This window comes from Lates calcarifer, unplaced genomic scaffold (genome assembly GCF_001640805.2).
Source record: "Lates calcarifer isolate ASB-BC8 unplaced genomic scaffold, TLL_Latcal_v3 _unitig_4016_quiver_2348, whole genome shotgun sequence".
Lineage (NCBI taxonomy): Eukaryota > Metazoa > Chordata > Actinopteri > Centropomidae > Lates > Lates calcarifer.
Genome location: NW_026116654.1, coordinates 1 through 12,967, shown reverse-complemented (window position 1 = coordinate 12,967; position 12,967 = coordinate 1). Strand labels below are relative to the sequence as shown.

Here is a 12,967-nt window from a genome sequence, read left to right as displayed (position 1 = left end):
ATTACTACGATCCACAATACTTTGAAGATCCCCGGAGTATCGGGAATACAGAGCTGACCCGTATGAGCAGGACATTCGCAAATATAGTTATTTGCAACGGGAACGTGAAAGAGAGAGGGAGCGCTTTGAAACAGATCGTGGACGTGATCATGGGAGGAGGACATTGAGCGAAGCCAAAGCCCATCTCATTGCCACTCGTCGTCCTGCTAGCCCCACTGCATCCCCTTCACTCTCTGAGAGGATACCAAGTGATTCAGACCGCCGCATTTGTTGTCGATCTTCTGATAGAAGTGGTAGCTGCAGCTCAATCTCACCACCGAGATTTGAAAAACTTGAAAAAGCACGCTCTGAAAGGTATAATAAAACTGACAAACTTGAGAAGGATCGACTTTTTGAAGTTGAAAGAGGGAATCTGGTTGAAAAAGAGAAGCGGGCTGGATGTAAGGATCGAGGGGACAAGGACAAAAGTGAAAAACAGAGGCTTAAGAAGCTCAAAGTTGCATCACCTATTATCCAACCATGTGAAATGGAACCTGAGCTTGAGAGAGATGTTAGCCCTGAGTCTGTTCTTCGAAGTAAAACAGTAAAATTCCAAAGGAAAACTCAAGCAAAGGACGTTTAGACCTTCTGCCTTGTGTTGTGCAGTTAACCCGTGTTAAAGAAAAAGAAGGAAAATTGATTGGTCATGCTGTCCAAGAAAAACAGATGCAGAGGGGTGGGAGTGACAGTCCTAGATTGGCATCACCCTCAGCTGACCAGAGGAGTCCACCGTTCCGATCAGAACCATTGAAAGGTGATATCCCTAAGCATGGAAAGGTGCCCAGAGACAAAAATGTGCACAGTTTAGTGGAGATTATTGACAAGGATGCTAAAGTCAAATCCAAAAAACACGGAAAATCTGAAATGGGATTTGACAGCAGTATTTCTGTGGATATTGATCGATTAGCTGCAAGGAAAAGGCGCTTTGAAGACTCTGGGAAAACTGATCGACAAAAGAGAACTAGTGAGGAGGACCTTGGTAGACCTGGACTTCATAAACTCTGGAACAGTGCTAAGGAGACAGATTTGGATAAGAACCTTTTGATAAAAGGGATGCATAAAAAGGAGCACCACAAGGACAAATGTGTCCGGACGGTCTCAGTAAACAGTCCTAAAGATGGTAGAGACTGTGAAAGCAAACTCTGTAGGCCTTTCTCTGGAGCGGCAGTCTCAGCTAGGGGAGCTGCCTGAAGATTCTACAGATCAATTAGATCCTACTTACCTTAAAATGGATTTAGAGAGCTCAAAAGTGAAAACAGTTCCAGTCTCACAAAGATGTCAGATGATGGCAGTCTAGATTTGGATGAATTAAAAGAACAACAGAAACAGGTTTTGTTTAGAAAATGAACAAGGGAGAGGAAAGTGCAGAGACTCCGATGACGGAGATGAACACTTTGTGCACGTTGACCAGACTAATATTGGTACAAACAAATTGAACAGAGTCGATGGCTTCGACCCAAGCTCTGCGATCCTGATAAGTTAGTCAAGTTTGAAAACCCACCAAGTAATGAAACTCGGGACTTTGAAAAGGATTATGTCGTACATGATGTTGGAAAACCAATTCAGGATATGGCCAGTGATGAGTTTTCTTCCTCTAAACGAAAGAAACTGGAGAATTTTGACTTTGAACTAGTCACTGCAAAAAGTGAGCGTAATTTTGCAACCTCACAAAAGTTGAATGAGGTCATTTATCAAAGTATGACATCATCAATATCAACTGGTCACTTTTCTGCCAATGAGGAAGATGAAGCTGCCCCGATTTCTGTGGCAGTTATTAACAAAGAAAGAAAATCATCTCCGGCAGATGATAAATTTTCACACACAGAGTCAATAAAAAGCAGTTTGAGCTTGACAGCCAGACATTTTCAGTCTTCTGACACTGGACCTCCCTAAACTTAAGACAACCTTGCTTGGATGTGATGAGGAGCTAATGCAACGCTGGGAGAGAAGGATCAAGTCTGATTCACTAAGAATGGAAATGACTTTCCCAAGTGATATTGCAAACGTGAAAGTATTTGCAAACGCCTTGGCCAGGATTTAGAACCTGGTGAAGTGCAGTCTGATTCAGATGATGATGTAGAAAATAAACACATCTCTCCCAAGCCCAATAGTTCCTTGTCTTATATCCTCAGGGAACGTGACGAGAGGATGACAGACCTTAAACTTTCAGGATCCTTGGAAAAGAATAAGTTTTATTCTTTTGCGTTAGATAAAACTATAACTCCTGATACAAAAGCACTCCTTGAAAGAGCCAAGACGCTGTATTCCTCCAGGGAAGATAATTGGTCCTTTCTTCCCTCACGCTTTCCAACCTCCCACAGTTGCTCAGATAAGGACAAGGTAGAGCTAGCGCCTCGACCTATTCCTTCTTGGTATATGAAGAAGAAGAAGATTCGTACTGACTCTGAGGAAAAGCTGCACAATAAAAAGGAGGAGCTTAAGCCACAGGACCAAGAACGCCAGGAACTGTTTGCCTCTCGCTTCCTGCATAGCTCAATCTTTGAACAGGATTCCCGGCGTTTGCAGCATCTTGAACGTAAAGACCAAGATTTAGAGCCTGGAATTGGTAGGCCCTTTGGTAAACCAGGTGTTACTGAGTCACAGCCTGAATCTGGGGGAAGTGATATCCCACAAGAGCCCATAGTGCTTTTCCACAGTCGTTTTTTGGAGCTTCAACAACAAAAGGACAAGGACCATACCCCACCTGATACAGAGAATGATTTGATAGTGACCGAGATCAAAAGAGATGAAGTGCAGAATTGTGATAACGTGCTGTCTGATAAGGAATCTGAGCCAGTACTGAAGGTTGGTGACAAATCAGTCAGCCCCCCACTAACTTTGTCCGTGTCGCCATCTGTTCCTTCCCCTAAAGAAATGTCACCAGAAAAGAAAGAAGTTGAAACTCCATCCTCAGACCAGCCTGTGTCAATTGTCAAAGAAGAAAAAGTTGAACCAGTTCTTGAGTCATCTCCACCTCATTCTCTTCCTACGGAAAACTTCAAACCACTTGCTCCTAAGCTAACCATAACCCCTCCACTTGCGCTTTCCGAACCGGAAAATGAAATGGAAACAAAAGTAGAGTTAAATGAACCCAAAATCAAAAGTGGTGATAGTTTGACAGTGGAACACATTCCTTTTGTGGAGGACAAGCCTCCCACTCCTGGTGGTTGCCTAGGTGGGTTTGAAAGAGAGACAGCAGAATTTCCCTATACAGACTATCCAAAAATTGAAGAAAAATCTGAAATTGATACAGAACCTAAAATGGAAAATCAGGAAACAATTGAGGAATCTCAGAAGACTGAGACAGATAGTGAGGCATGTATGCCAGAACTAGAGGCTGAAATAAAACCATTACCAAACCGCAGGCAGCCCAAGAGTAAAAGGTCAAAACCATTATCAGTATTGCGTACCTCACAGCCTTCCCAAAATGTTGCCACTGAGAAACCTGCAATACGAAAGAGTGAACGGATTGACAGAGAGAAACTCAAAAGGGCCTCATCTCCTCGAGCAGAAGCACCAAAAGCATCATTTGAGTGTAAAACAACATCCAAGTCACCAATTCATGCATCAGATTCTGAACAAACCATTGAGTCAAGTTTGATCCATGGGAGAACACGTCGCAGGAATGTAAGGTCTGTCTATGCCAAGCCACTTGAAGACGACCAAGCTGGCAAAGAGGTGGTTGAGTCATCACGCTCCACGCGCAAACGTGGTGCTGATAAAGAACCAATACAGCAAGATGTGCAAATTCCATCTACCAATGCTAGGCGAGGACGTCCACCTAAGAGAGGTGTCAAACGAGGTGAGGATGCCTCACCAGTGAAAGGGGAACAGCAGAAAATGATTGAAGATGACACAGAGGTCAAAGAGACCCCAAGTACTGTGGAGGTTGTGAAAGCCTCTGAGGGATGGCGTTCACCCCGCACCCAGAAAGTACAAACTCACCTAAGTTCATCTCCTGCAGTTAACAAGAAAGGAGGTAGAATAGACAAACAGTCTGGTGGCCCTACAGTGTTAGCTGAACAAGCTGATCTGGCAAGTCATGATGAGTTAGAACTTAAGCCTAAGGCTGATTCAGACCTGTTAATGAAGTTACCAGAAAGGACAGAAAATGCAAGCCCACTGGTACATGGAAAGGAAAAAGATTTAAAAGATTCTTGTGGAAAGAAACCTACTGATGGTGAAAAGACAGACACCAGCTCCTCTGAGAGAAGACAGCCTGAAAAGAGTGTTAAAATGAAAACACCAAGGTTGAAAAGAAATACCAAGCAGGTCACTGAAGACAAATCGCACAGCTTAAAAAATCTTGAGATTCGTGTAAGTGTTGATGACGTAAAAGGTTTACTTCGTTCAGAGGATGATGAGCCTGAGTCATTTGAAGCTTCTGCTATCACAAAAACCAAGACAGTAGCACAAGAAAATGAGGAAACAAAGGTGATAGGCTTACCAAAAGAATCAAAAGAGCTTGGTGTACAGGAAAAGGAAGACACTCTATCAGAACCTGAAGTTCCTGCTGATCCAGCTGCTGCCCTTTTGGCACGGCAGATGGAGCTAGAGCAGGCAGTTGAAAATATTGCCAAACTTACAGTTGAGCAACCCCCTCGGCCATATAAGGAACCACCTTCAGTACAACCTACCATATTGCCTCCTGTCATAGTGGAGCCACAAATTGAGGTTGAGGAGGAAAAGCGTGCTAATCCTGCAAGTGAAACTGAACTTGCAGCTGCTATTGATTCAATTACAGCTGAAGAAACATGTGCAGATGCAGATGGATTCACAGCTCCTCCTACTTACACTGCACTTATTCCTACCCCTGAATCTTTGATATCCCCCTCCTCCAATGAAATTATGGAACCTGAAACACACATGGTGATCAACAATATTCTTGCAGCAGACTCGGATGATGGTCCTTTAACACCCAGCCCAAAGGGGCCAATGACAGAGGCTAAGGCAGCTGAAGATCCCCCTCTACTTGAAACACCCAAGAAAACAGGCAAAGTTAGAGCAAAAACCCCGAAGAAATCAAGAAGTCGTAAATGTGCAGCTAACAAGAAAGGGGATCCTGCTGAGGACGTTTCACAACCAGAAACCTCTCCAGTAAAGTTACCTGAGTCAATCCCAGAGGACCCAGAAACCATCAATTCTAAAGCAGTTACTGTTACAGCAGGGGTAACTGCAGCAGCTTCTGTGGTCACTGCTGTTGCAACTTGTAGGCGTGATGTTACAAGTGCTATAACTGTAGACACGCCTAAAGAGGCAGAACAGCCTGAGGTTGAACAGCCTGTACCCAAAGAATCTGCCTTTCATTCAGGCACAGGCAACATCTCCAGCTGTAAAAAGCATCCCCAAGCAGCAGAGCAATCTACTCCTACTCTTACCCCTGCTCCTGCTCGCCCTCAGACTGTATCCCAGTTCAGTGTACCCCTGCTGCGGTCAGCCAAAATGCCTCTTTCGCCTGATTGGCCTCAAAGATCTGAAGAAAGCAGAATATATGTTGCATCCTCATGTCACGTCACAGTGGTAACTCCCTCTGTATCAACTGCAATTGGAACCCCTTCGACAAATCCCCCAATGCCCCCTGACACCAAGGCTTCAGATATTGACCCTAGTTCGAGTACCTTAAGAAAAATTCTAATGGAACCCAAATATGTGTCTGCATCAAACAGCAATTCCATACCCACCACCATAGTTACATCTGCACTGTCAGATCCTTCACGGATGTCAGAGATTGAAAATCGCTCTGATATGCTGGGTTCAAGACAGTTGCATCCTGAAGAGAGACCACCTTTCCCCATCCAGCCCATACACCACAAACCTTCTCCACTGACAGAATCCCAGCAGAACTGTGGAGAGAAGACCCAACATACAATTATTTCTCCTGCTACCTCAGTAATAAGTCGAATTCCAATGCCTTATGATACAGAGGAAACTCCACGAATTTCCCTAAGCAACAGAAGTGTTGGCTTATCTATTCCCAAGCAAAAATTTAGATCAAACTCCAATGAGAATAATCGCTACCACAGCATAGATATAGTAGAAGATGGGACTAGAGGGCGCTCAGTTGTTGAGACCACTCCCTACAGTACAGGCTCTGGTTTGGGCCTAAGGGTCAATACATCAGAAGGTGTTGTTGTTCTGAGTTATTCGGGTCAAAAAACTGAGGGTTCTCACAGGATGAGAGCCAAAATTAGTCAGATCCCCCAAGCCAGTGCTGGTGATATAGAGTTTCAGCAATCTGTGTCTAAATCTCAGATAAAGCAGGAGCCACTCATAACATCATCCCAGTCACCTACCCCAAAAGTAGCCCCAGCTCATACAACTTATGGACACACAGGGGTCCTCTTGACTGGCCAGTCCTATAATTCTCAACCTGTTATTTCCAGTACCAAGCAGGAGAGTCTAGGGAGTGACAAATCTGAAGCTCCATATCACACATCATCCCAGGGTGGTGTTGTAAAGATGTTCCATCAGCCAGTTAGTTCTCCTCAAGTCTTGATGTACAACCAAGCTGTGATACAGCAGCAGCATGGCAAGAGAGGACTGGGGACAGAATCAAAGAAGATGGACATTGGCAAAACTGTTCAGCAGTCTAACCTCAGCCCAGTCATGAGTCCACACCACCCATCGTTATCTGGAACCCGCATGAGCCCCAGCCCCGGCATCCCAACTGATCGGTCAGCTCTCCACCTCAAGCAAGAACCCCAGTCTCCACGAACAGCTGTTCACTCCCCTTCACCCTTTGTGAAAGCGGGGCCTCCGAGTGGTTCCCCTATTGGAACATCTGTTGTTCTAGGTCATGGGATGCCACCAATGTCTACATATCATTCTAGTATGCATCACCCACACTCAGAACAGTCCTCTGTCATAATTCAGCCTCACAGTGTCACCCAGTCAATGGCTCACGAAGCCAGGATGAACACCCCACCAATATCTGGGAACTATGGAAGGCGAGGTGACTCCTTATCTTCTCCCCACCCAGGGCCTCAGCAGCGCTCAAATACACCGCAGCCAAATGTCATCCGAGATATGGTACTGCAGTCTCACTCAAGTCCCCAGGGGTCAGTCTCAGGTGGTGGCAGCAGCAATGTAACTGAAGAAGACCCCAGACACTTTAACCAAGCCCTTAGTAGACCATCAGTGCCCCAGCTTCAGTCGGACGTAATGTTGATTCACAGTGATCACAGAGGGCTCCATCCAAGCATACGCATGGACCAGTACAGAGACATGCACCAGCGCATCCTCATGCACCAGCAACTGGGAGAGCAGGCCGCTGTAGAAACAAGACAGTCACGCACCTCAGATCCTGGGACAACGTCTTCAAGCAACATTTCTGGGCCTTCAAAGAGTGCTATAGTGGGGAAGGGCATTGAACTTTCTGCAAAAGAATCCCTCAAACCATTAGAAGGAAAGCTGATACATCCACCCTCCAATGAAAGTAGAATCCGGGGAGTCCATGCATCTAGTCCTGTCATGGTGTCCCCTCACCCTCATGGGGTTCAGCTGATGCATCCAGGAGGTGTGGGCTCCTTTCCAGTATATCGGGACATGCGGGGCTTCCCATCTCAGTTTCCAGGACATCCTTCATCGGGACACAGCCTGGCCAACCAAGGCATTGCATCTTCACAGGTCATTTGATATGCTTTTATTACCTGTGCTTTTGTGCAAATATTCTAACATTTTTGTAGTATGTACAATTGCATTTTGAAGTTATAGATCATACTCATATTATTCATACAAAATATGTGTAGCTCTGTTAATTTGGTTTATTTATTGGTGTATTTTTAAATCAGGTCCCTTTGGAGCCTGACCTGGGTCACAGGGGTAAAATGTCTCAGTCACATGGGGGAGGAAGTGATTCCAAGCCTGAGAGTTCCCATCTTCGTCATGCTACCTCTACTGACCTCTCACACATTTCCCGAATACCAGGGGATACAGTCTCACCCTCATACCAGTCTCCCATGACGTCCCCCATGAGTCTTACTCACAAGCCAGATCTGTCTCTGCAGAAAGGCCCCCCAGCCTTCCTGCCAGCACCTCCGCCAGCAGTACCCACATCAAGTTCACTGCAGCCACGGCCTGATGCTAAGCTGGAACATACAGGACACCGTTCCATTGACATGGTGCAGCTTTTGACGGTAGGAAGACAGATGGACCAGCACTGTCGTCATGCATGGGATATATTTTCAAGACAATACCGGAGAGCAAAATAAGTTTCCAACCTGTTTGTGTTTTCTTTGTACAGAAATATCCTATTGTATGGCAAGGTCTGTTGGCACTGAAGAATGACCAGGCTGCTGTCCAGTTGCACTTTGTTTCTGGCAACACCATCCTCGCCCAGCGTTCTCTGCCACCCCCAGAGGGAGGTTCTCTTCTCCGTATCGTCCAGAGAATGAGGCTTGAGGCTTCCCAGTTGGACAGTGTGGCACGCAGAATGACTGTGAGTGTTTTGCTCTTTATTACCCTTGAGCAGCAGGTTTTAAAATTAAATGTTAATATATTAAATGAGACTAATTAATATGAAGACTTGATTGAGAATGTAAAATAATGCATTTATCTTTGATCTAGATGTATGTTTTACGTTTACATTTATAATCAAGACTTATTATTTACCACAGGTGGAGAGTGACTACTGTTTGCTCCTGGCTCTACCCTGTGGTCGAGACCAAGAAGATGTCCTTGGTCAAACACAAGCCTTGAAAAGTGGCTTCATCACCTACCTGCAAGCCAAACAGGCAGCTGGAATCATCAATGTGCCCAACCCTGGCTCTAATCAGGTCTGTTTGCATTTACACTTTTCCTCTTTTAGTTCAACCTGTGTTTCATAATGAAATTCTGTACTATGAGGAGCTTGTTCTCTCTCTCATCATATTATTTTTCATCTCTGGATTCACAGCCAGCTTATGTGGTGCAGATTTTCCCACCGTGTGAATTCTCGGAGAGCCACCTTTCACGCCTGGCACCAGACCTTCTCAACAGCATCTCCAGCATTTCCCCTCACCTCATGATTGTCATTGCCTCTGTTTAATTACCTCCATTTTTTTCCTGAACAAAGCCAACACCAGCCCTTTTGGACTCGTCCAGTTTTGTAAACTGGAATTGCCTCATATTTTTATGAGTTTAACTTTTTTAACAATCTAATTTAGCATGCACTCACCTTTTTCTCCTTTACTTCACCGAGTCCTTAAGTCACTCAATGACATTGAATTCCAAAAACTATACCTTTATGGAGAGGATATGAAGGGTCAAACTGGGATTTTTGATGATCATTTCTGATTACTCATTTCATTTTTGCCATTTTTGGAGGTGTTGTGCATAGCCTTTTCTAATTCATAGTATTCATAAAGCTATGGATTGAGACCTTCCTATGGGATATTTTTTACCTTCATAAAAGTGATTGTGTTTTTTTTTTTTTTTTTTTTTTTTTTTAAAAGACAAATGATGTGAGAAGTCATTGCACTATGTCAAGGAAAAAATTGTGAACTTTGTACAGATTTGAGTATAATATGATACATGTTATGGAATTACTCTCATGATCAGCCATGCTTGCGCAAGATAAAAGAAAAATCATTGCCCGGAAAATGATCAAGAATCATTTCAGCCTGATCAGTCATACTGCTTTTGCTCCTTCTGCATCAGGCAACTTCTACTTCATTTCCGGACTCAACTCTCCATCCCGAAGTGTTCCCTACCCCAGGAACTCATGAGGGGACGATTAGAGTTGTACAGTTTACACTCAATGCCTCAACAGGGGACTATATAAAGAATATTTAATTTGTTTATTTTTGTTTGCATCTTCTTTAAGCCTAAGGGTATTGTGGACAATTGTGAAACTGTAAATATTATAAATATTTAAAGACTGAAGCAATGTGGAGAGACCAAGTGAATTATTTTACAAGACAGATCATCAAATCTCAATGTTTTCTTTCCTCCTCTCTGTCTTTCTTTCTTTCTTCCTTTCTTTCTTTCTCTCTCTCTTTCTTTTCTTTGGGCAAGGGCATGAAGGGGAACGGTGTTAAGGATCTGTACAGGATCCAGGAGTGATATTCACAAAAAATATTTTTTAAATTGATTCAGTGCCAAAATGTCTTTTGCTAACGCTCAACACATAATGTATCTAAAACAAAATTTGATCAGAACCTATTTTCATATGTGACTTTGTATTTTGCCACTCGGAGGGCAGACTTGATTCCTTTTTTTGGGTATTGTTCATCAGTCCAACTCTGTTACTACAGTGCTTTTACATTTTGGAACTGTATCCTCGTTTTGAAGGAACCATTGTATTGTATTTTAGGGGTTGCCTTTGCGTTTGTAATCCTGTTTTCCTTATCCGTGATGTGGTCCTCTACTGCCCCCTGCTGTCTGGAAATCATTCACACATTAAGGACTGCATCCTGAGGTCATTTAAGCCGTGACTTCATGACAGATTTGCTATAGCATGCTTTATTTTCAAATCTTAAAGGGTAAAGTAAAATCATAAAGGCAAAGAATGTGACTTGAACTTGACATCATGCCGCTAATGGATGTGTTGATCATCTGTCTCCATCCCTTCCCTTAACTGTCTCCTTGAGCCAAGCTGTAAATACTAATGTCCTTAACCTGTGCTCTTGTGTATTTTTTCCCCTTTATAATTGTCTTTCTTCAGGGTCGTTATTTTTGTTTTGTGCAACAAAACAAAGCAGTCTGAAAGAGACAGGAGATGAGGCGCGTGAAACCGATGCTGAAAGTAAAACCATGCTTGTCAGTTTTGTGGTGTAAATATTTCTATGACTGCAAGCTGAATACTCTCATGGTTATGTTGAAGGCACTTATAATTTTTGATAAACAAATGAGAAGAAAATACAAAAAACAAACTTAAAACGGTGATTAATATGAAACTGTCTTTTGATCAATCTTCATTTTGAGTGTATTTTGCTGTTCCTCCATGAGGACATTTTAAACTGTAAAATAAATTGTTGTTTAACTTCTGAAGATCATTAAATGGTCAGTCACTCTGGTTTTGTGTTTTTTTTCCTTTAGCGTCTGAAGTTATGTTGATGGAGAAAGATTTGTCTGTGATCTTGAGGGTGGGTTCAAAAAAGACTTCCTGCAGTTTACAGCCTGACAGCTACAGTCTCTGTTCACTATCTGAAAACATCTCATGCTTCTGAAACGTGCTGCAACACTTTCCGAGAGTTACGACAATTAAAATGGTGAAAATACCTGAGACATCCCTCCTGGTTTTGCTTGGTTTTGCTTCAATTGAGTTAGCCTTGGTTCCAGTTTCACAAAGTTTATATTAGCACATACAATTCACAGCACCCAGCACCCAAAACCTTTACCTCACCACTGATTGCTTACATAACACCTTAGGTTGCTTCTTTTTTTTAAAGTTAGCCTTGATAAACTATTTCTTTATTCAAACTGTTACTGTGTCGACCTCCCTTTGTTGTGCTCTTGAATGAGCTGTACATAACACATACTGTATGCAACAGCTGCAGAGAGTCAGTGGTGCAGTCCATCCTGTAGTCAGAAGATGTCAGTATGTGACTGAACTACACAGCTGTGACACAGTTTGGCAGAGTGGATCAGTCTACCAGAGATGAACTGTATCTGCAGTTCACCATGAAAATGGTTTGTTCTGTGAACTTACTTACTTGATATGACTGTGTTTTCTCGAGCAAAGTTAGTATTTTTGTGTCAACAGAAAATGCAGAAATTTTTCTTTAGACCTACAAAATACCTCTAAGCAAGTAAGAATTCCTTGTTTGATTGACTTTTATTGTTTTTGTTTGAAACCAGTAAGACCTGGGATTGATTCTGGTCTGCCACAGAGGGAACTGTGGGGATCTGGTGAGTCTAAACATGTCTGTCTTGGTCTGGAAAGATCCTATCCATGGGGCCAGCTCATTGCATCCATACTAAACTGCACTGAGGATGCATACTTAGGTCATCCCTCTTCTATTATTAGGGCCCGAGCAACGAGTTGCGTGGGCCCAACGGGGCCATGCAACGAGTTGCAAGGACCCTCTTGTTTTCGGTCTGTTTATTATTATTATTATTATTATTAGGGCCCGAGCAACGAGTTGCGTGGGCCCAACGGGGCCATGCAACGAGTTGCAAGGACCCTCTTGTTTTCGTTCGGTTTATTATTATTATTATTATTATTATTTTTTTCTTCTTTTTCCGCCTCTTTGATCGCCTTTTTGAGGGCCTTAAAATGCGTCAAAACTCCTGAAAATTTGCAGACGCGTCAGGCACGGCGAAAAATTTAAGAATTTAGGGGTCTTGAGCATGGGTGTGGCAAAAATGGCCTCGGTAGCGCCACCTACATTTTTAACGGAACAGCCCCTCAAGCCCGTTGCGCCTAAAAATCTGAAAATCTGCACACATATGTAACATCCCATGACGCACCAAAAAGTCTCTTGGAGCCATATTCTAAACCCAACAGAAGTATTTTTATTTTGACCGGAAGGTGAAAAAATTGTGTGTTTTTGGCCATTTCCAGGGGTCGCTTGAACGCGAACTAGTCCTAGACGCATTATCCGATTGACTTCAAAATTTGGATAATTTGTTCTTAAGACATAGACGAAGTTAAATTGCAAAAGTTTCGGACTTTTCATTGAAGGGCGTGGAAGTTATGGCCCCTCAAAGTTCGATCACTCGCCACAAAACAGGAAGTTGCTTTAAATTTGCTATATTTCGGCCATACTTTGTCCAAACTGCATCAAACTTTACAGGATTGTTAATGGTACCTATCTGCACACATCCATATGTCAATATTCATACAATTGTTGTAGCACCACCTATTTATAGCAGGAAATGACATATTTTATAGTGTGATGTCCAGTTTCTAGACGGGTGACCAGATTGACTTCAAATGTTGTCAGCCTCCTTGACAATTTTTGGAAGAAGTCCTCCGAAAATTGTGAGTTTTGGTCGAAGCGTGTGC

The 12,967-nt window shown here is 43.1% G+C and overlaps 1 pseudogene; it reads left to right on the top strand.

Moving 5' to 3' along the window:
* Window positions 1-5: 5 nt before the first annotated feature.
* LOC108895545 (msx2-interacting protein-like) lies at window positions 6-11,032 on the top strand (annotated as a pseudogene).
* The last annotated feature ends 1,935 nt before the right edge of the window (window positions 11,033-12,967 follow it).